General features: G+C 40.7%; 1 protein-coding gene across 2 annotated transcripts in view; it reads right to left on the bottom strand.

Annotated features, from left to right (window-relative positions):
* Traf3 (TNF receptor associated factor 3) overlaps positions 1-10,357 on the bottom strand; it is a 52,860-nt gene extending 42,503 nt beyond the window's left edge. For both annotated transcript variants that reach the window (XM_015495938.2, XM_015495946.2), the window contains exon 1: positions 10,186-10,357. The gene's annotated coding sequence lies outside the window, so the exon portion shown is untranslated. The remainder of the gene's footprint in view (positions 1-10,185) is intronic.
* Between the last annotated feature and the right edge of the window lie 14,599 nt (positions 10,358-24,956).

Genomic DNA, 24,956 nt, shown 5'->3' with positions numbered 1-24,956 from the left:
GAGGAGGAGTTGTTGCTGGTTGTGGTGGTGCATGCCTGTAATTACAGCCACTCCAGAGGCAGAGGCAGGAAGATCGAAAGTTCCAGGCCAGTCTCAGCAACTTAGTGAGACCCTATGTCAAAAAAACTTTTTTTTAAAAACATTCCATTAGTTGTTGATAGACCTTTATTTATTTATATATGGTGCTGAAAATTGAACCCAGTGCCTCACATATGCTAGGCAAGCAGTTTACCACTGAGCCACAATCCTAGCCCCAAAATAAAAATTTTAAAAAGGGCTGCAGACCTAGTTAAGTGGTAGAGCAATTGCTTACCATGTGTGTGGCCCTGGGTTTGATCCCCAGTATTAGGAGTGGGGGTGGAGAAGACTGAGTAGAAGAAACGCAGAATGCACAGGCTGTGTGCAGGGAAAAGGAACCCCTGCAGCCTCCCTGGGCGGATGACCCTCTAGGAGCCCCCACATAATCTGCGACCCAGATGCTTTCTGAGACCCACTCCACTTCCTCCATGGAAGTGGAGAATCTAGTCTGTGCATGACTGACTAGATTCTCTAGCCACTGGCGTCTGCCCTCCTGGAAGATGGGGTAGAGCTGAACGACCAACTCTCTAATTCTACCTGGGCTTTCTAGTGACCAGTCCCAGTACTGCCAGCCATCAGTCAACTCATTAGCAAATAAAAAGTCACTGTCACTTCAAAGATTCCAAGAATCTCAGGAGTGGTAATCCAGGAAACAGGGGTGAAGACCAAATATATATATATATTAATTAAAAACAATTTTTTAGTTGATGGACCTTTATTTTATTTATTTTTATGCAGTGCTGAGGATCAACTCCAGTGCCTCACACATGCGAGGCAAGTGCTCTACCGCTGTGCTACAGTCCCAGCCCCCAAATATATATTTTATAATATGAAACTCACAGGTACCACTTCTAAAGTATATACCCAACAGAACTTTTTTAAAAAAGGTACTCAAAACAACAACAACAACCACAAAAAAAAAAACTCGTGGACAACCCTATCCACAGCAGCACTACTGACAAGAGCCAAAAGGTGCAACCAGAGTATCATCCACGGATGAGTGGATAAACAAGACATGGCCCACCCACAAGAAGGGATGTCATTCAGCCTTACAAAGGAACAAAAGCTCCGGTTCATGTAACTGACGTGGGTAAACTTTGAAAACATAATTATTTTATTTAGGCCAAATAAAAAAAGCAGACACCAAAGGTCACATATTTTATGTTTCTATTTATAAGAAACATATATAAAAAAAAAGCAGTGATCATGAAATTCATTTGGAAAAAGAAGAGGCCCAGAATAGCCAAAGCAATTCTGAGTGAGAAAAGTGATACAGGAGGCTTCACAATACCACACCTTCAATGACATCTCGGAGCTGTAGTGACCAAAACAGCCTGGTACGGCAAGGAAACAGACACGAAGACCAATGGTTCAGAAGAGAAGACACAGAGACAAGCCCACACAAACACAGTTATCTCGACCAGACAAAGGCTCCATAAACATACACTGGAGGAAAGAGAGCCTCTCCAACAAATGGTGCTGGGGAAATCGGAAATCCATAAAAGCAGAATGATATTGAATCCTTATCTCACCCTGCACAAAACTCATCTTAGGGCTGGGGTTGTGGCTCAGTGGTAGAGCGCTTGCCTAGCAAGTGTGAGGCACTAGATCCTCAGCACCACATAAAAATAAATAAAATAAAGATATGGTATCCATGTATAACTAAAAAAAAAAAAAAAAAAAAAAAAAGAATGTGAACAGAGCCCAAGAACGGGGGAAAATCTTTACCACACACACTTCAGATAGAGCATTCATCTCTAAGGTTACACAAATAACTCAAAAACTTAACACCCAAAACACGAATAACCCAATCAATAAATGGGCAATGGAACTCAACAGACAATTCATAGAAGAAATATGAATGGTAAAAAATATAGGAAAAAATGTTTGACATTCCTAGCAATTAGAGAAATGCAAATTAAAACTACACTGAGATTTTTATCTCACTCCAGTCAGAATGGCAATGATAAAGAATACAAGTAACAGGCTGGGGTTGTGGCCCAGCAGTAGAGCACTCACCTAGCACAAGTGAGGTGCTGGGTTCGATCCTCAGCACCACATAAAAATAAACAAATAAAATAAAAGTATTGTGTCCAACTACAACTAAAAAAAAAAAAAAAAAAAAAAAAAGAATACAAGTAACAATAAATGTTGGTGAGGATGTAGGGAAAAAGGTACACCCATACATTGCTGGTGGCACTGCAAATTGGTGGAACCACTATGGAAAGCAGTATGGAGATTCCTTAGAAAACTTGGAATGGAATCACCATTTGACCCAGTCATCCCACTCCTAGGTTTATACCCAAAGGACTTGAAATCAGCATAGTATAGTGACACAGCCACATCAATGTTGATATCAGCTCAATTCATAATAGCCAAGCTATGGAACCAACCTAGGTGCCCTTCAACAGATGACTGGATAAAGCAAATGTGGCATATATACACGATGGAATATTACTCAGCCATAAAGAAGAAAGAAATTATTGCATTTCCTAGTAAATGGATGGCATGGGAGAATATCATGCTAAGTGAAATAAGCCAATCCCCCAAAATTAAACACCAAATGTTCTCTCTGATATGCGGATTCTAACACACAACTCAAGAGGGTGGGGAGGGGAAGAATAGATAGTCTGCTGAATTAGACAGAGGGAAGGAAAGGAAGGGGGTGGGAATGGGAAGGACAGTAGAATTAATTGGACATAACTTTCCTAGCCTTGTATTTGAATACATGACCAGGGTCATTCTACATCATATACAACCACAAGAACAGGATCCTGATAGTTACACTCCGTGTACGTATAATATGCCAAAATACATCCTACTGTCATGTACATCTAAAAAGAACAAATAATTTAAAAAAAAAAAAAAAAGAAACATAGAACAGGTACATCTGTTAGCACAGGTGATTACCTAGAAAAGAGCAGAAATGGGAGAAAGTAGCAATAAGAAAGGGAGTCAGGCAAAGGAGCCCTTGACCAGCAACTGACCCACAGAACTCAATGCCCATCATGCCACACCAGGGGACACATGTCCACCCCGCTTGTGTGGGTAGGCTATAGAAGAAACCCACCTCAGGAAGGCAGGCAGACTTCCCAGGGCCCCTGAGTGGACCCGCAGTCTCCTCTCCCTCTCCACACTCACAGGGGCGCTTCCCACTCCTTGCAGATCGGCAGGCACACCGTGTTCCCAAGGTCGCTCCACCCTGCTGTGCTGCGATGTGCTCTTGGGCCAGGGCAGCTGCCCAGCTCTTGGGCATTACACACAAGGACTGAGGATCACTCCATGGCTGACTCTCCCATTTGGCACAAATCCATGAAGGTAGAAAGCAGACTTGAGGGAACAGCAACTGACCAACTGTTTAATGGGGACAGGGTTTCCTTCTGGGGTAATGAAGACGTTTTAAGAGTGAGCCCTGAGAGCCAGTGAACTGTTAACTTTAAAATGGCTGATTTTATATTATGTGAATTTCACCTCAATTTAAAATTCTATTGTTGGCTGGGCGCGGTGGCACACTCCTGTAATCCCAGCGGCTCAGGAGGCTGAGGCAGGAGGATGGTGAGTTCAAAGCCAGCTTCATCAATGGTGAGGCACTAAGCAACTCAGTGAGACCAGTCTCTAAATAAAATACAAAATAGGGCTGGGGGTGTGGCTCAGTGGTGGAGGTACCCCTCAGTTCAATCCCTGGTATCCCACCCCCCCAAATTAACTATTGTTATGAAAACTCACCATAAATAATTTAGTACCAGTAGAATGACTAAACTTTACAACAATGGAAAATGGCAGGTTTGGGCAAGGATAATGAATGGAGCAACAGGAACCTTCTACACTGTTGGAGGGAACATAAAATGGTGTGTCCATTAGGGAAAACAGACAGGTCCTCAAAAAGTTAGTTACCCCAGGATCCAGCAATCCCTCTCCTCCATGTACATGTAACAGAACTGAAAATAGCTCACACAAAACCCTGCACACCAACATTCATGGCGGCGTCACTCATGACAGCCAAAAAGTAGACTCAGCCCCAAGGCCCACCAACGGTGAGTGGAAAACAGAACAAACAGAACGTGGTCCATCCAGGCATCAGAACAGCACCCGGCCACAAAAAGGAATGAAGCTCTGACGCGTGCTGCCACACGCACGAACCCTGAACCTACTATGCCAAGTGACAGAGGTCAGACGAAGGTCGCGTGCCAGCCGACTCCACCAGCATGGGAAGTCCACAACAGGCAACTCCACAGAGACACAGTCCCCAAGCGAGTGCAGGTGCAGGGCCTGAGGGGATGGGAGCGACCAGTGAGTGTTCTGGACTTGGAGAGTAGTGATGGGTGCAGAACACTGAGGACACAAAGCCACTGAACTATGTGTTTTAAGAGTTTAAATGGTAAATTTTATGTGATTTTTAATTTCAATTTTTAGAATGTAAAAGTGTTCATATGGAAAGAGTCAGAAGGGTGAGACACAAAACCCTCTCCATCCCGCACCACCTGGTAACCACCCCTCCCTATGGCAAAGGAAAGGGTCGCATACTAGACCTCCTGCCGTTCTGCTGGTCCTGTTAGGCCCACTGGGTTTCTGCTCATGTTTTTCTTTTGTTTTTTTCTTTTCTTCCTTTTTTTTTTTTTTTTTTTTGCTAGAGATGGAATCCAGGTACCTGCCCCTGTTAGGCCAGCTACATCCCCAGTTCTTCCTTTTAAGTTCTTAAATAGGAAAGATGAAGCTAGAGAGGAATGAAGACGTACAAGTCATGAAAAGCTAAGACCGAGGGGATAATGTTTTAAAGCAAATGCAGAAACAAGCAAGAGGACAGCTGCCCTGATGAACGTGGGCTCTGCTGACTGGTGGTGCAGAGGCTGGCCAGGACCACGGGCAGCAGCCATCTCTAATTTTCTGAGGAAGGTTTCATGAAGTTCAGTCTCCAGCTCACACTGGCATAGCAATGCCGAGAAGTAGAGTTCCAGGAGGAAAACTGCGTTCAAAGGTCTCCAAACCAAAATCACCGTAAAGATAAAGTTCCTAAAATTAAAAGGCTGAATTTTTCTAAAATATCTGTGCTGGTAATTTCTAAACTGTGATTACATCTGGTTGTTCACACCCAGCTGTGAAGGGCTGGGAATCCCATGTGTGTTCCACCTGCAGGCCAGTAACCAGAAGCAGCAGAAAGAAGTCGAGTGCAGAGGCTAGGGCTGGGGCTCAGTGGAAAGCACTTGCCTAGCATGTGTGAGGCACTAGGTTCGATCCTTAGCACCACATTAAAAATAATAATAAACAACTAACGTAAAGGCATTTGGTCCATCTACAACTAGAAAATATTTTTTTTAAAAAAAGGGCTGGGGTTGTGGCTCAGCGGTAGAGCGCTCGCCTAGCACATGCGAGGTACTGGGTTCAATCCTCAGCACCACATAAAAATAAATTTTTTTAAAAAAAGGTATTGTGTCCAACTACAACTAAACAAATATATATTTTCAAAAAAGGAAGTAGTCAAGTTGAATCTTTGGAACCTCCCAAAACAGAGATTGTGGAAACCTCTGATTAGATTTCTTGATTTAAACACAAATGCCTTTATTTCACTTGCTTATACTTGAGTTCAGAAATATTTAAATTGTACTTTTAACCTAAAGTAATCATAAGTTAGTTAAATTCTACAATATTTATAATTATTGTGTTAATGAAGAAAACTTAATGCAAATTCAGTCAAATGCATTAAAGATGGTGTACGAGGCAACTTTTAGTGATACATCAACTAACATTGGACAGCATGCTTTAGGGAAGCAACTTGAAGGTTACAATGCCCAGTGACTGAACACAAGCACCTCTGAGAAGCGTGTCACGACACATGCACGACAGGCATCCAAGCCACTGCCACGTAGTCTCACCTTCTCGTCCTTACTGGGGATAAAGTGGGAAATCAATGTTTGTTCCCATACATTTACAGAAGGGCAACAATAGATCCACTAAGCAAGGAGCGTGAGAGGAAGTTACACAAGGGCACTGTACTACGGCTAGAGTTCCCCACACCTGGAGAGCAGCCCCGTGGGGGTCCCCAGGGCAGGTCTGCTGCTTAGTGCTGGAACTGACTCTGCAGCTCCCTGAGCACCAGCACTGCTCCATTGATGATTTACTGTATGCAGCATTTTCAGGCATGAATTTATTTTATTCTGAAGCTTTTTTTTTTTTTTTTTTTTTAATTTAAATGAAAGCTCTAATTTTCTGAGGAAGGTTTCATGAAGTTCAGTCTCCAGGTCACACATGGAAACGCACTGGTAGACGGGGTTCGGCCTCCTTCCTTGCCACTCCTTTACTCAATGGCTTGCCTCATGCTCCCTGCTTCTGTGATTGAAGTTGTGCCATATTTTAATTGGAGCTCAGAAACTGGAAACAAAAGTACATCTGCTGACAAGGATGTTCCAAGAACTGGAAAGCCCGGGGAAAACCAAAAAAGGGAAGCATCAGATAAACAAAGGAAATGGCGCCTGCCAGCAAGCAAGGGTGAGAAACACACATGTCAAAACAAGCTCCACGTGAAGCGCAGTGGGGGCTCAGAAGTGTCCAGAGAAGCCGAAGCCGAGGCTGCAGGGGGCAGGATGCAGGCGAGCATTTCAGCACACCGACTCCTTTCACCATACCTGGTGCCAACTGCTTGCTCCACTGTGGGAGAGGGCACCCAGCAAAGGCACTGGGAACACAGAGGAGACGAGACTCATCCAAACAAACAGCATGACTGCTTATCCAAAGACCTGAGAGAAGAGGGGCAAGGGAGAGGGCAGAACAGCCTGCCCAGGCCGACACGAGAAGAACCAGGCACATAAGGGACTGAGGCCTTCTGTGGCCAATACCCCTGGGTTTGTGTGACTCAGAGCTTTTTAAAAAGCTTCCACTCAACCCTTACTAGTGCAGACACCCCGGGCCAGAGTCTTGCCCTCTGGACAGGAAGGAGGAGCAGGGTGAGGGCAAACTCCGTGTACAGCCTCCAGGAGCAGGCAGCCTCTCCAGGCCAGGCCACGCCTGTCCCAGGGCTGGAGCCTAAGGTCTGTGAGTGGAAGCTGAGGGTGTAACAATGCTTACTTCGGGAGCGCCAGCTTTACTAGAAGGTGGAAGTGGAAAGCATAAAACATGGCGTAGTAGAGTGGCTTCCAGTGTCTAAGTTGTTTAGAAGGTTTAGAAGGCATGAAATTTCAGAAAACACTGCCTTGTCTCTGTTCTTCAATCTCTTTTGCAGACTGCCCTGTTTCTAACTGCGTTTACACACAGGAGCTGTTGAGGGTCTGATGCAAACCCTTTTCTCTTCTCTGAGCAGTCTTGCTGGACAGTCTTTTGCCCTCCTCAGGACATGCGTCGCTAAGAGTGGGAACCACACACACAGAACACCGAAAGGTAAAAACTAAAAAGTTACCTAAGGAGGGGGAGGAAACAGGGTCCAAAGGACAGGAATGGAAGCTACATTTCTCAAAATTTTATTTTGACTTGGAACCATAAAAAATGTTTTGTGAACCTGTAACAAAACTAAAAAGCTCTTCCTTAAAATTAAGATTAATATGAAATAAATGTATCAGTGTAACCAGCTGATGACATAGTGAAGAACTGGTTCAAGTGATTAAAAAAGCAACACTTTGGCAGCACATCCCTAAGGATCTACTCCAAGAACAAGAACAACTGCAGAGAAACCTTAGGCTATTTTCAGTGATCCAATTGCTGGTGATATATTGGTACTGCTGCTATAAAATAATCACAAATACTTTACAGGTTAAACAAATGAGTAAGGATGCCAAAATCATCAGGAACCATGACTTCTAGCACAAGAGAAACGAGACAAATACAAAATTCAAGAAGCAAAAATACTCTTAAATTTGAAATAAAAAATAGTATGAACACATGCCATATTTTCACTTAAAAAGTGTTGTCTGCTGGTTGTTCACCAAAGAGTCTGGAGACAATCACCAGCATCACAGCAATGGGCATCACTGGGCCCAGACTGTGGTCTCAGCAACCCAGGAGCCTGAAGCAGGAAGATCCCAGGTTTGAGGCCAGCCCCAGCCAATTAGTGAGGCCCTGTCTCAAGGTTTTTTTTTTTTTTTTTTTTTTTGTTGTTTTGTTTTTTGTGGTGCTGGGATGGAACCCAGGGCCTTGTGCATGCAAGGCAAGCACCCTACCAACTGAGCTATATCCCCAGCCCTAGACCCTGTCTCAAACTAAAAATAAAAAGGGCCAGGGTCAGTGGCAAGGTACTGGAATTCAATCCTCAGTATCCAAAAAAAAAAAGATATTGACTCCTACATACAGCACTGCTTAGAGACACTGTGATCCTAGGTCTGGGGCAGAAAAGTTACATGAGTCTAGGACATCTTCCCAAACCAGGAAGCAAGGAGGGCAGACCAGGAGGTATGTTAAAGGATAAAGGACAAAGTCCAGGGAGTTCCTCCGGCCAGAGCAGCACAATGAGCATCTGTAAGAATCACTGCAATGGACTGAAACACTCACGGCTGCTTTAGTTCTTGGATTTGCATGGTGCTCAGCACAAAGACTACTTACTCTGGGTTTTTTTTTTTTTTTAATGGTACCAGGGATTGAACCCAACGGCACATATCCCTGAGCCTCATCCCCAGCCCTTTTCATTTTTTATTTTGAAACAGAGACTCACCAAGCTGCTTAGGGTTTCACTAAGTCACTGAGGCAGGCCTTAGATTTGTGATCCTCCTGCCTCAACCTCCAGAGCTGCTGGGATTACAACAGGCGTGCACCACCATGCCCAGTGATTACTGCTTACTCTTACAGTGGCTGCAGAATAGACACTTGGGAATGGACAGAGGCAGAATGAGGCATTTATTTATCCTGCCTTTCCCATCTGAACTATCCCAAATATTTAATGAAGAATTGTTGACAATTCATCAAGGAGAAGGAAAAGACAAACAGCATATCACCATTCTGCAACCTCTGATGGCTGCCCAGGCACAGCACTGGCCTCCATGCCACCAGCAGACCCATGTGCTAACCAGAGCACAGCCACCACCGCAGTGCCTGTTCTGAAAGGCCGAGCCACAGCGACCGAACCTCCAGATCCCCCACGGTTCACAGGAAGTACAGAGGCACATGTTCGTATTCAGTGGAAATGGCCAGAGCAAAATAGGGAAAACTGGGCACCAGAAAAAAGACCCTGGATTCCAACCATCAAAATGTAAGGAAACTTGCAGACAGAACTCTAATGATTTCAAGAGACTATCAGCTAACTATTTGGACTCTGCCTCAAACTCAAAAAAACTGAGACTTCTCAGGAAAATGGAATGGCACTGTAACAACAATATGAATACGGATAAAATCTAAATAGTTTTCTTGATACTTATCAATTTATCAAAAAGAGCTATGTATTAAATCTCACTTTGGATGTAAATATTTCAAACTCTTTTATCTTCATTTTAATGTTCTAACACGTTAAAGTTTTTAATTTCAAGTGTAAAGTGCCACTCAATCACATATTAGAAGCTAAACACAGGGTATTTTGCTTTCTTTAAAATTCCTAAAGACAACTAAAGAGCAAACAGTTCCCAAATCAAAGGATACACTACTGGGAGAAGCAGGCCTGCAACCTTGGCTGCCAGCACCGCTCCTGCAGTGGGCAACCCTCTAGGCAAGGGGAGAATTGGGGGCTCTCAGAGGACGGGTCTTTGAGGCAGAGTGCAGGCCACTACTCCTGGTTTTCAAACTTTAAATCTTTCCTGAGCCATTAGGGATCTTATTTGTTCTTCTCAGAATTTAGTGCTACCTTTAAAAAATCGAAAAATAAAAGTAAAGAGATAAAAACCAAAACACCGTGCTATATATAAAGAAGACTCTTAAATACATCTGCTGGAAGGAAATTGCTAAAGCCCAAGATGAGTAAGTTCAGGTTGTTTTACACAAAACAAAAAAGTAATAGCTAAAGAAATGCAAACACACTAAAAATGTCTAAAGCCATGCACGCTGTGGCATGCACCTATGGTCCCAGTACTTGGGAGACTGACAAAGGAGGATCCCTGCAGCCCAGGAGTTCAAGGCCAGCCTGGGCAACACAGAAAGACTCTGTCTTCCATTGCAAACAAACCAAAAACAAACAAGAAGTCACATTTTCTAGTAGCATACCTGTGTGTCATATGTTGTAGGAAGATCTATCGAAGCTTGACCGAGGAGGAAGAAGCTTCAGCAAAGCAAGAAGTGAAGCAGTGTCAACCTTAGCTTCTTCCACAGAATGGAGTTTCGGCCCTCACCTAGGAGTAAGAGCAACACTTGATCAACTCTCATCTGGAAAGCATCAAAGCTTCAAAAAAGGGCTGGGGTTGTGGTTCAGCGGTAGAGCGCTCGCCTCATACATGCAAGGCCCTGGGTTCGATCCTCAGCACCACATACAAATAATAAATAAATAAACAAGCAAACTAATTAATTTAAAAAAAAGGCTTAATTAAACAAAACAAAACAAAACAAAAACCAGGCTTCTTATAGGTGCATGCCTGTGATCCCAGCTACTCGAGAGGATTGCAAGTTCTCTCCAGGCAAGAGGATTGCAAGTTCTAGGCAGCCTGTGTAACTTAGTCAGATCCTGCCTCAAAATAAAAAAGACCGGGGGTAGCTCAGTAGTACAGCACTTGCCTAACATGCTAGTACTGCAAAATAAATAAATAAATAAACTAAAAAATACAATTTTAAAAACTTTACATTTCTATAGAATGTAAAGATAAACATTTTTAACACTATATGCATATATGGTGTTGATTGCATTTTTTCCCTAACATTCATGGGCTTTATTATTTTGTTAATAAATTTATTGGTACATTATAATTATACATAATAGAGGAATTTGTTGTTACGTATTTATACATGCACCCAATATAATCTGGTCAGTTTCACTCCCCCTCATCCTTTCCCCTATTTCACTCACTCTGTGGATTTCCCACATTTTTTTGAGCAAAGTATACATTATAAAGTCTGCTTCTTTTTACTTTTAAATCACTTTTATCATCAAGTGCTACATACCCACAGGAAATACAGTTTCACTAGCTTACTACAGACCCCAGTCCACTCCCATGCTGGCCAGGGAGATGGCCTCACTAGAACTCCAGAAAGGTGGGGGCCTCTCTGGTCCCAAACCTTGCCCCATGCAAGAACAACTACCTTAACTCTCATGGTTATCACTGCCTCCCTTTTCTTTCTTTTTTTTTTTTTTAACTTTATTTTATTTATTTATATGTGGTGCTGAGGATCGAACCCAGGGCCTTGCAGTTGCGAGCAGAGCGCTTTACCGCTGAGCCATAACCTCAGCCCCTGCCTCCCTTTTCTTTATGAATTTATCATTTGGCTGAGTGGCCCTAATATAGACTGTTGATTTATTTATTAAATATTTATTTTTTAGTTGTAATCGGACACAATACCTTTATTTTTATTTATTTATTTTTATGTGGTGCTGAGATTCGAACCCAAGCCCTTGTACATGCAAGGCAGTGCTCTACCACTGAGCCACAATCCCAGCTCCTAACCTGTTTATTTTTGCTTGCTTCTGTGTTTTACATAAATAGAATCATGGATGAAGGAGTATGTTGTTAGTCAACACTGTTGTGGTTAAGGGAAAAAAAAAAAAAGAATGGTACGGGGGGGGAAAATGCTGCTTTTGCAGCTACAGCTTATTTTCCTTACTTTGTAATACTCCATGTGTCCGTATTCCATAACTTACTCACTTCTCTGATTCCTGGTATTTTCTGCTTTGGAGTGAATATAGACACTACTGAGATCTTTCTGCATGGCTAGACCAAGCTCACAGGTGTACATGCCTAAAAGAGCAACTGCTTACCTACTGGGTAGGTGTATATTCAACTTTCGCTACAAACTATTTCCCAGAGCAGTTATAACAATTTGTATTGACAAGAAAAGGGTATGAGAGAATTTCTGTTGCTCAATTTTTCAACAAAACTAGTAAGGCTTTTTAATTCTTGCTAACTGAATAGTTGTGTAGTGGTAGCCTAAGAATTACCTTTTACGTAGAATTTTACGGTTGGTTATTTTGAATAAAGAACTTGGGAGGTCCTACATCTGACAATCGCTGCAGAGGAGATCTACATTTTCCAACCAGCATTTCACTTTTCCCATGGCTCCTGCACCCAATCTTTTGCTAGGCATAAGCCCTCCTCTGAACCCATCAGCTTCTAGAGTTGGGGCCTGTCCAGGCAGACTCACAGCTGCCCTGGCCAGAGCTGGTTCCCCCTCTGAATACACAAGCCAGGTCAGAATCAATGAAGTTTTCCTTTTTCATTGAGAGACTCACAATGACTCTCACTCTTTCCCAAAGAACCCAAACATGTGCACAAACAAGTCTGCAGCTGATGCTGTCCAGGTCAGCTGTGAGGCAAGAGTCTGCTTGAGCTTAGAACATCTCGGGAGGGCATGGGGCTAGAGCCTGACCCAGGCAGAGCATGCCAGCCAGCCCCCCACAGGCCTTCCATTCCACAGGGACATAACACCTGTGCTTTCAGGTAGCACTTATCTGGTGGTCAAAAACTGTTCAACCAGTTGAGGCCATAGGGCTGCACACACGCATGCATGCCCAATGTTCCTCCACTCACATCTTTGCAAATCTAAACAACACAGCTGATCTTAGTAAGTACACATTTCATGAAATGTGTCTATTTCATCTAAGTTTTCAAATTAATTGGCATGTTGCAACTTCTAATATCCTTATATTTTTATAGGTACTGAATCCACAGTGGCTTCTTTTTCTTTTCATTTCATGGATTGTCTTTTTTTCCACTTATCAGTTTCACCAGAGGTTTGTCAACTTTTACTAGGTGTTTCAAAGAACCAATTACCAATTTTTACCTTTGTTCATCTTTACTTTTTTTTTTTTTTTTTTTGGTGCAGGAGTAGTGGCTGGGGGTGCTGGGGATGGAATCCAGGATCAAGCACATGCTAGGCAAATCCTCCACCCTTGAACTATATCCCCAGCCCTGTACTAATCTTTCCTACTATAACTTTTCCATATGATTTATTCCACTCCTGTCTTTACTAGTTTCTTCCTTCTGTTTCCCTTGGGCTTTTCTTTCTCTCGCTCTCTCTCTCTCTCTCTCTCTCGTCTCTCTCTCTCTCTGCTAATTATGATATTTATCTTGATTTTTGGCCTTTCAACTTTTCTAAAACTATAAATCTCCCTCTAAGAGCAGCTTTGACTACATCCTAAAAGTTCTGATATATAGTATTTTTAAAATAATTCTGTTGAAAATATTTTCTAACTCGTCTTTATATCATCTTCTTTGACCATGAGTTATATAAAAGAATTTATTTTGAAACTCTACCATTTTGTTCCTGGATTTATAGCTTCAATCTACAGAGGTCATATACTATGATCTGAGAGACTTTTTTTTTTTTTTTTGAGAGAGAGAATTTTTTTTAATATTTATTTTTTAGTTTTCAGTGGACACAACATCTTTATTTTATTTTTATGTAGTGCTGAGAATCGAACCCAGAGCCCCACGCATGCCAGACGAGCATGCTAATGCTTGAGCCACATCCCCAGCCCCTGTGGCTATCATTTGATGAGATGTTCTATGTGTGTATATGAGACCAAGGCTATTGATCCTATTTAAAACATCTGTGTTTATACATTTGTTTTGTTCATCTGCTTGTTCTATCAATTACTGAGATGTGTTGAAATTTCTACTATAGTTATACTTTTCTTAGAAGATATGTCAATTTCTACTTTGTATAATTTGAAGTCATATTATCAGGCTACAAATTTGTAATTGCTATGATTTCCTTGTGAGTTGAAACTTTTATCATTACAAACTGTGGTAGAGTTTGTCTGCCAAAACCATTTCCTCTGCCTCCTGGGAACTCTGCTGGATTCTGCTGCCAGCCTTCCTTGCAATTCAGCTTGGTGATATGAACTGAGCTCCCTACCTCAAGGCCTGGCCAGACCACCTGCATGATGCTCCACACTCTCCCCCAAATGCAGAGGACCCTGCAAAGTATGCCAGGTCCTAGAGACAGTGGAGCCACAGGGCAAAGAAACCTGAGTCCCGGAATGGTCTTATGGAAAGGAAGCTGACAGCCTGGGCCGCCTGCGCTGACTCTGCTATGCAGGGCTCTGTTAGAACAGAGTTGCTCTCCCATGACACAAAATACCCCTGGTCTATAAGCTGATCTGCCCTGAAGTATGATTTGCTTGACAATGCTCAACCTTGCCTTGGTTAGAGACTGCACGTTTATTTTTCTTCACTATTTTACTGTCAACATTTCTGAAACTTTATGGTCTGGATGGACCTCTTGTACAGAGCATATCACTAGAATTGTGCAAACTACAATTTGACATCTTTTTTTTTTTTTTTAAATCCAGAGTTTATTTTCATTTTATTTATTGTGGACACTTAAGGGGTGCAGTACAATGATTTGCTATTCCTTTTTTAGAGAGAGAGAGAGAGAGAATTTTAATATTTATTTTTTAGTTTTTTTGGCGGACACAACATCGTTGTTTGTGGTGCTGAGGATCAAACCCGGGCCCCACGCATGCCAGGCGAGCGCGTTACCGCTTGAGCCACATCCCCAGCCCACAATTTGACATCTTTGTCTTTTAATTGGAACACTTATCCATTTACATTGGAAGTAATCATTCACATATAGACTTAACACTTCCATAGTGCCAAGGTCTTTCTATTTGTCTTCTTTTGGATTATTTATCATCCCAGTTCCTGCTTTTCAGTTACCCAGACATTATATAGTTTGCTTCTAATCTTTTAGTTATTTAGAAATTAAAATGTGCAGCCATGTATAAAAGTCCAATATTAATACTCAATATTTTATTTTTAAATATTTATTTATTTATTTTTCGGTGGACACAACATCTTTGTTTGTGTGTGGTGCTGAGGATCGAACCTGGGCTGCACGCATGCCAGGCGAGCGCACTACTGCTTGAGCCACATCCCCAGCCCAATACTCAATATTTTAGCTGGGCACAGTGACACATGCCTGTAACCCTAGTGATTCAGGAGGCTAAAGCAGGAGGATCAAGAATTTGAAGCCAGTCTCAGCAATTTAGCAAGACCTGCCTCCAAAGAAAAAAAAAAGTAAAAAGCAGGGGAAAAAAATCCTACATTTTTATCCTTCTCTTGGATGACAAGGACTAAACCCATTAATTCTGTTTACTATGTTCTATGTGTGTATATGACTTGTATGACCTGCATCCTACCAATGTGACCGTGCACGGGTGTATTTAAAACCTGTGCGTCATTATTGTCACTTGACATTCGTTTTGGTGAGAGATGGAATTCTCTCCCCTTCAGTACATGGAAACCATCATTCCATGGTCTTTCTGGCATTCACTGCTACAGCTTTTGTAGGCGTTTTGTTTTTCCCCTTTGAATGTATTTAAGATTTTCTCCTCTTTGGTTTTCTGCAGATTCACCATCACCTGTTTGTGTTTGGATTTCTTTTTATTTATACCAGTCATTTTGTGGGTGTCCTGAATCTGTAGTTTGGTATCTGTCTTTTCAAATATTGCTTCTGCACACCCTCCCTCCAGTTATAAACTTGTTAGGCTCCTGCTTTCTCGGTTTCCATCTCTGCGTATCACTATCACTGGCTTTCCTTTCTTTCGTCTATCACTATAGCAAACTACACTGCTAGATTTTCCAGTGTTGAGCCAACCCGTCACTCCTGAGAGGACTCTCAATTGGTCATTATGTAACATCTTCTTTATATGTTGCTGTGTGTGCTGGGTTTGCTAAACTCACCAAAGGCTTCTGTGAGCATTACAAATATTGCTTGGGGTTTGCCTTTATTATAACATCTTTTGTCTGGTCTTCCTATAGGGCTGGTCCTCAAAAATAATTAGAAAAATTTCCTCCCCATCTATTTTCTGAAAAAGATTTTTGTCAGATTAGTATTCTTTTCTTCTTAAATATTTAGTACAATTTTCCAACAAAACCATTTGGACCTAAAATTTTCTTTGATATATTTTATTAACAAATTCAACTTCTTAAAAAATATAGAAACTTATAGGTTGTATATCTCTTCTTGAGTGAGCTGTGACAACTGTGTTCATTAAAGTTGTTAAGATTTTATCAACATGAAAATATTCACAATATTCTCTCTTTTTTTGGCGGGCGGGGGTGGGGTGGGGGCGTGGGGTACAGGGACTGAACCTAGGATAAGCCACATCCCCAGCCCTTTTTATTTTCTGAGACAGGTCTCTGTAAGCTGCTCAGGGACTTGTTAATTTGCAGAGTTTGGCCTTGACCTTAGGACCCTCTGGCCTCCTCGTCCTGTGTCACGGGGATTACAGGTGTGTACCACCACAGCTGCTGGTTTTCTGTTCACTGTAGGTTTTTTTTTTTTTTTAATATTTATTTTTTAGTTGTAGTTGGACATAATACCTTTATTTTATTTTCATGTGGTGCTGAAGATGGCCTTGCATGTGCTAGGTAAGCACTCTACCACTGAGCCACAACCCCAGCCCCCAACTCTAAGGTTTTTAAGCTTCATAATTGACAGTTTTCTCCAGGAACTACGGACATTTTCAGCCATTATTTCTTAAAATATTATCTCTATTCTCTCCTCCTCTCCCTCTGGGCATTCAGTTACCCTAATTTTTTTTGGGAGGGGGCAGCAGAGGGAGTACTGGTGATTGAACTCAGGGGCACTCAACCACTGAGCCATATCCCCAGCTCTTCTTTGTATTTTATTTAGAGGCAGGGTTTCACTGAGTTGCTAAGTGCTTTGCCGTTGCTGAGGTTGGCTTTGAACTCTCGATCCTCCTGTCTCAGCCTCCCGAGCTGCTGGGATTACAGGTGTGCACCTGGACGGTTATCCTATCTTAGACTAACTGATTTTGTCCCACAGGTCAAAGCTCAATATTTCACACAGTCTTCTCTATGCTTTATTTTGGGTAGTTTCTATTGCTATGTCTTGATGTTCACTCACTAATTTTTTCTTCTTTAGTACTAATCTGCTGTCCATCTCTCTATTGCATTTTTCCTTTCATATATTGCATTTTCACGTCTAGAAATTCTATTTCAGTATTTCTACAGCTTTCGTTTCATTCATTATTATGTTCATATTTTCCTCTACATTTTAAACATCTGCAACATAGTTATCTTGGTTCAATTCCATGCCTGGGAAGATTTTATTAGATGCTGAACACTGAATCTTACTTTTTTTTTAGTTGAAGATAGACACAAACCTTTATTTTATTTGTTTTTATTTTTATGTGGTGCCAGGGACTGAACCCAGTGCTTCACGCATGCTAGGCAAGTGCTCTACCACTGAACCACAATCCTGACCCAATCTTACTGTTTTTGTTTTTGTTGTTTTGTGGAGCTGGGGTTGGAATCTGGGGCCTGCACATGTTAGGCAAAGGCTCTACTACTGAGCTCCAGCTGTACCTCCAGCTCTAATGTCATGAGAATTTATTAGGGTACTTTGGGCACAATAAGCTATTCTCTTTTTGTTTTGTATTTTACAGTGTTAAGCACTGAACCCAGGTCTCCCGCACAGTGAGCATGCACTCTGCCACAGCCCTTTTTGTACCTTTTATGTATAGCTTGGGCTTTGTTCTGGAAATGTAGATATGTCACTTGGATTCAGGACAAACTGTACTGACTCCAGACTATTAGTTTAGGGCTAATTCTGCCCTATTACTGAGGTCATACCCTCTGAGCAATCTACTTAATGCCCTCAATGAAAAGTTATCCTGAACCCTCCCAAATTAAAATGAAGATAAATCTTAGAAGGATCTAACTGATTACCGCCCTGGACACTGAATATTTTTAGTGCAACTTTTGGGCAGTAGAGCACAATTATTCCCAGCCCTGTCTGATGTTCTAGAGTTATTCAGTCTATTCCTTTCTGACAGTACTTTTCCTGATTTGAAGTGTGTTCTTTGTATATACATTGATACATTCCCAAACTTCAGGGAGTCCTGCAGACCTCTGGACTGTTCTGAGCAGCTTCCTCTTCTCCTATACTTTGCGCCACGAATTCTAGCTATCTTGGGTTCCCCAAACTCTGCTTGGATTCATCAGGTCAGTGGACCTGCCCTGAAATGCCCTGAATTATCAGGTCACAACAACCTTCCCCTCAGCCAGGGTTGGCAAGCACCATCTGAGGGTCAGACCCAACCGGTACCACTGTTGTAACAAAGTTCTGCTGGACAGATCTACTCCATCCACTTGCATACATGGTGTGAAAGGAGCCACAGATGATGCAGAACAGCTGTGACAGAGACCCAAGGCCTACAGATCTAAAGCGCTAACCTTGTGGCCCTGTGCAGACAAGTGTGCAGATTCCTGCTCTGGGAAGAACCTGGAACACGACGGGCTCATTCATTGCTTCCTCTACTTCAGGGAACATGGCCCTGACCTGCCTGCTGTTTAGGGTCTGGAATCACTTGCTGTATATTATTCTGTCTGGTTTCCAAGTCACTCAAGATGGGAATCAGGTTGGAGATTAGGGTGTGACTTACCTCAGGAACAAAGTGTAAGAGAGTGCCAAAAATTCAGTAACAGAGATAAAATAAAAATTAATGAAAAAAACCCAGGAGAAACAAAATACCAAAATTATATATAAAGATAGTACCAGAGGGGCTGGGGTTGTGGCTCAGTGGTAGAGCGCTCATCTAGCATGTGCGAAGCCCTGGGTTCGATCCTCAGTACCACATAAAAATAAATAAATAAAATAAAGGTATTGTGTCCAACTACAACTAAAAAATAAAAATATTAAAAAAATTTTGTTTTGTTTTTAGTTGTAGATGAACACAGTATATTTGTTTTTATGTGGTAATGAGGATTAAACCAGTGCTTTAAAGTGCCAGGCCAGGCAAGCACTCTATCATGAGCCACAACCCCACCCCATCCTGTTTTTATTTAAAATTTGTTTTTGTTTTGTTTGTCATGGATCTCTGCATTAAGCTTGGCTGTTTTAAAATAGTGCATTAAAATACTGCTAATCTCAATTACCGAGATTTTGGCACTCCCTAAATTCTTCACTATTTGCTTCACGCTAGTCCTGGTGGGACACAAATCTGGCCTGTTATTCTGCAATCCTTAATGTATGTCAGATGGATGTAAATTAGTAAACAAAAGCACTCTGCAGACAGGAAAGTACTAAAAGGACAAAAATCTTGTAATTGTAAATAAAGATATGCAAAGACTGTGACAGAAGGGCAGCATAGTCACCAAGCCCTTGGTGGTGCACCATACTCCCAGCACCTGGTGGGCCAGCAAGAGCCGGCTGCAACAGCACCAGGTCAGCTCAGCGACAAGGGTCAAAGCAGGCGTCCCACCGCCAACACAGTCAGCAAACTTCCTCTAAGTTTTGCAGGACAGCCATCCTTCTGAAATCACCTGCTCATTTCCAATCCTATCTAATAAATGTGACAGGAAAGCACTTGGCAGACAAAAGCACGTTGTCATCTACCTGAGAATCAAAAAACTTTTACATAAAAGCCAATTTCTGTGTATTCTCTACATCATTTATTTCATTTTCTAAGGCTTGGTTGCAAGAAAATGTTTTTAAGGGACTGGGGCTGTACCTCAGTGGTAGAGCGCTTACTTAACAAGTGTGGGGCACTGGGTTCGATCCTCAATACCACATAAAATTAAATAAAATAAGAAGTTCCCAAGGCAGAGCCGGACCACCCGACGGCCCCACGCCCCTGCAGCCTAGAGTTCCAGAGACAAAGCCACCCCACACCAACACGGAGAGCTACCCCGCACTGGGATTATTATTCACCAAAGCCTGGCTCCACGGCCTAACATCAGGAAACATATAGGCTTGAGGTTGCCACCACCAAGAAACTGGGATATCGCCACTTCTATCAAGAGACAACAATAAGGACCTGGTAAGACGTCACCAGTCCCTGTGGCCTGGCTGCACCAGAGGTTTCTCTACTAGGGGTGCTAACAGTTATCCTGTTGCTAAGGTTAACAGGGAGTCTTGCATGGGGTTGCCTCTCTCTTGTTTCTCCTACTAACAGCCAACTTCCTATGATTATCCCCTCACTAGTCATATAATATAATACATGGATATTCTCACATCCTACCTTATAAACATCTCAGCCAACCCTCCAGTCCCTCCTTCCATCATCAGAAACCGTAAACCATTACACAAACCTATTGATTATATGGTTGAAGATAATCAAACTCATCACTTCTGTTTATAGTGACAAAACTGTAAATGTAAAAATAGAAGCTAACTGATGTATGGCTGCATGTTGGGCACACTGAGTGCTATAATATTGATCTCTCCCTTAAAAGTAAGGTATTGGTAACCTGTAGGCACACTATAAGACAATAAGGCAGAAGCTGTAATACCTCAGATCTATACTGCAAGAGAGGAAGACACATAGACATCATGAAAAAACAAGAGAGGAGACTGCCCCAAATAAACCAAGACATTACAACAATAGATCCAAAAATAGTGAAGTAGGTGAAATGTCAGAGAAGGAGTTCAGAATATACATAACTAAAAGGATTGGGAATTTTAAAAATGACCTAAGTGAGCAGATACAGATAAAAATTGATCACTCCAACAAGAGTGATAAGAGAACAAATACAGGTTGCAGGAAATTATTTCAAGAAAGAAATACAGATACTGAAACAAACAAAACAAACAAATCAGAAATCCTTGAAATGAAAGAAACAATAAGCCAATTAAAAAACTCAATAAACAGCATCACCAATAGACTAGATCACTTGGAAGACAGAACCTCAGACAATGAAGACAAAATATACAGTCTTGAAAATAAAGTTGACCTCACAGTGAAGATGGTAAGAAATCACAAACAGAACATTCAAGAATCATGGCATACCATCAAAAGACCAAATTTAAGATTTACTGGGATAGAAGGTTCAGAGATTCAAACCAAAGGAATGCATACTCTCTTCAATGAAATAATATCAGAAAATTTCCCAGGCATGAAGAACAAATTGGAAATTCAAATACAAGAGGCCTGTAGGACACCAAAAGTACAAAATTACAACAGACCTACACCAAGACACATTATAATGAAAATGCTTAGCATACAGAATAAGGATAGAGTTTAAAAGGCCACAAGAGAGAAAAATCAGATTACCTATAAGGGAAGACCAATTCAAATCTCAGCAGATTTTTCAACCCAGACTCTCAAAGCTAGGAGATCTTGGAACAACATACAACCAAGCTCTAAAAGATAATGCCAACCAAGAATCTTATATGCAGCAAAATTAAGCTTCAAATTTAATGATGAAATAAAACCCTTCCATGATAAAAAAAAAAAAGATAAAAGAATTTAGAGCAAGAAAACCTGCACTACAGAATATTCTTGGCAAAATATTCCATGAGGAGGAAATGAAAAACAACAATGATAATCTACAAAGGGAAGAACTACAATAAAAAAAAAAAAAGCCAACCAAAGGAGAAACCAAGTCAAGCTAAATACCAAAAAAAAAAAAAAAACCCCACCGGTAATTCAAATCATATCTTAATAATAACCCTAAATGTTAATGGCTTAAACTCACCAATCAAAAGACACAGACTGGTAGACTGGATTTGGGGAAAAAAAAAAAAAAAAGGACCCAACAATATGCTGCCTTCAAAAGACTGATCTCATAGGAAAAGACACCCACAGACTGAAGGTGAAAGGTTGAGATAAAATATACCAATTCACATGACCTATGTAAGCAAGCAGGGGTTTCCATCCTCATATCAAATAAAGTAGACTTCAAGCCAAAGTTAATCAAAAGAGATAAAGATGGCCATTTCATACTGCTTAAGGGAACCATACATCAACAAGACATAACAGTTACAAAGAAACTATAGAACTCAATAATACAATCAATAACTTAGACTTAACTGACATACAGAGAGTATATCAACCATCACCAAGTGAATATACTTTCTTCTCAGCAGCACATGGTTCCTTCTCTAAAATAGACCATATTATGCCACAAAGCAACTCTTAGTAAATACAGAAAAGCAGAGACACTACTCTGCATTCTATCAGACCACATGGAATGAAATTAGAAATCAATGATAAAAAAAAAACAAACGCTACTCTAACACCTGGAGACTAAATAATATGTTATTGAATGAACAATGGGTTGCAAAAGATATCAAATTTAAAAATTCCTGGAAGTAAAGGAGAACACTGATACAACATATCAAAATCTCTGGGACACTATGAAGGCAGTGCTAAGAGGAGAGTTCATTGCATTGAGTTCATTCCTTCAAAGAAGAAAAAGTCAACAAATAAACAACCTAACATTACATCTCAAAGCCCTAGAAAGAGAATAACAAATCAACTCAAAAGCAGTAGGAGACAGGAAATAATTAAAATTAGAGCTGAAATCAATGAAACTGAAACAAAAGAAACAATTGAAAAAATTGACAAAATAAAAAGTTGGTTCTTTGAAAAATTCATATAATTGATAAACCATTAGCCATGCTAACGAAGAGAAGGAGAGAGAAAACTCAAATTACTAACATCTGTGATGAAAAAGGAAATATTACACGGACACTACAGAAATACAGAAGATAATTAGAAGTTATTTTTGAAAATTTGTACTTCAATAAAACAGAAAATATCAAAGACATCGACAAATTTCTAGAGGCATATGATATGCCTAAACTAAATCAAGATGATATACACAATTTCAAGCAAGGAAATAGAGGATGCCATCAGAAGTCTACCAACCAAGAAAAGCCCAGAACCAGATGGATACACAACTGAGTTCTACAAGTCCTTTAAAGAACTAACACCAAGAGGCTGGGGTTGTGGCTCAGTGGTAGAGCACACACCTAGCATGTGCAAGGACCTGGGTTCGATCTTCAGTACCACGTAAAAATCAGTAAATAAAATGAAGGTATTGTGTTCAACTACAACTAAAAAACAAATATTAAAAAAAAAACAAGTATGGAACTTGAAAAAAAAACTAACATCAATACTTCTCAAACTATTTCATGAAATAGGAAAAAAAGGGAACACTTCTAACACATTCTATGAGGCCAATATCACCCTGATTACAAAACCAGACACAGACACATCAAAGAAAGAAAACTTCAGACCAATATCTTTAATGAATATAGAAACAAAAATTCTCAATAAAATTCTGGCAAATTGAATACAAAAGAGTATCAAAAAGATAGTACATCATGATCAAGTAGGTTTCATCCCAGGAATGCAAGGTTGGTTCAACATACAGAAATCAATAAATGTAATTCATCACATCAACAGACTCAAAGATAAAAAGCATATGATCATCTCAATACATGCTGAGAAAGCATTTGATAAAATACAGCATCCCTTCATGTTCAAAATGCTTGAAAAACTACGGGTAACAGGAACATACCTCAACATTGTAAAGGTTATCTATGCTAAGTCCCAGGCCAACATCATTCTAAATGGAGAAAAATTGAAATCATTCCCTCTGAAAACTGGAAAAAGACAGGGATGCCCTCTGTCACCCCTTTGATTTAACGTAGTTCTTGAAACTCTAGCCAGAGCAATCAAACAGACAAAAGAAATTAAAGGGATATGGAAAGGAAAAGAAGAACTCAAATTATCACTATTTGCAGACAATATGATTCTGTACCTAGAAGACCCAAGCATTCCACCAAAAATCTCCTAGAACTAATAAATTAATTCAGCAAAGTAGCTGAATATAAAATCAAAAGGCTTCTTCTCAACAAACAAACAAACAAAAAACAATCAGTGAGGTGAATAGAGAGCCTACAGAATGGGAGCAAATCTTTACCACAAGCACATCAGACAGAGCACTAATCTCTAGGATATATAAAGCACTCAAAAAACTTAACACCAGAAAAACAAACAACCTGATCAATAAATGGGCCAAGGAACTGAACACAGACACTTCTCAGAAGAGGATATACAATCAATCAACAAACATATGAAAAAATGTTCAACATCTCTAGCAATTAGAGAAATGAAAATCAAAACTACTCTAAGATTTCATCTCACTCCAGTCAGAATGGCAGCTATTAAGAATACAAACAACAATAGTGTTGGCAAGAATGTAGGGAAAAAGGCACACTCATACATTGCTGGTCGAACTGCAAATTGGTGCAACCAATCTGGAAAGCAGTATGGAGATTCCTTGGAAAACTGGGAATGGAACCACCATTTGACCCAGCTATCCCACGCCTCAGTTTATACCCAAAGGACTTAAAAACAGTATACTACAGGGACACAGCCATATCAACGTCTATAGCAGCACAATTCACAATAGCTAAATTATGGAACCAACCTAGATGCCCTTCAGTAGATGAATAGATAGGGAAACTTTGGTATATATACACAATGGAACATTACTCAGCATTAAAAGAGAATAAAATCATGGCATTTGCAGGTAAATGGATTAAGTTGGAGAATATAATGCTAAGTGAAGCAAGCCAATCCCCCCAAACCAAAAGCCAAACGTTTTCTTTGCTATGAGGACGCAGATGCATAATGGCAACTGAGTATGGGAGGAATGGAGGAACTTTAGATAGGGCAAAGGGGAGGGAGGGGGAAGGAAGGAGGCAAGGGGATAGGAATGTAAGTACATGTATAAGACTCAAATGGTGTGAAAATATTCTGTGTACAATCAGTGTCCTGAAAAATTGTGCTCTATGTGTATAATATGAAATGAATTGCATTCTGCCATCATGTATAACAAATCAGAATTTTTAAAAAATATATCAACAAATAAATAAGTAAAATAAAGGTATCATGTCCATCTATAACCAAAAAAAATTTAAAAAGAAAATGTTTTTAAATGTATTAATAAAATTTTCTTCAGAATTAAAGATCTTATGGTATTAAATTTAGTGGGAAAATGAAGACTGAAATTTAGTTATACTTTGTGTGTGTGTGTGTGTGTACGTGTGTGGGGGGGGGGGGA

This window comes from Marmota marmota, unplaced genomic scaffold, assembly GCF_001458135.2.
Source record: "Marmota marmota marmota unplaced genomic scaffold, marMar, whole genome shotgun sequence".
NCBI lineage: Eukaryota > Metazoa > Chordata > Mammalia > Rodentia > Sciuridae > Marmota > Marmota marmota.
The sequence above is the reverse complement of the archived record's forward strand: the minus strand, read 5'-3'. Positions and strand labels throughout refer to the sequence as shown.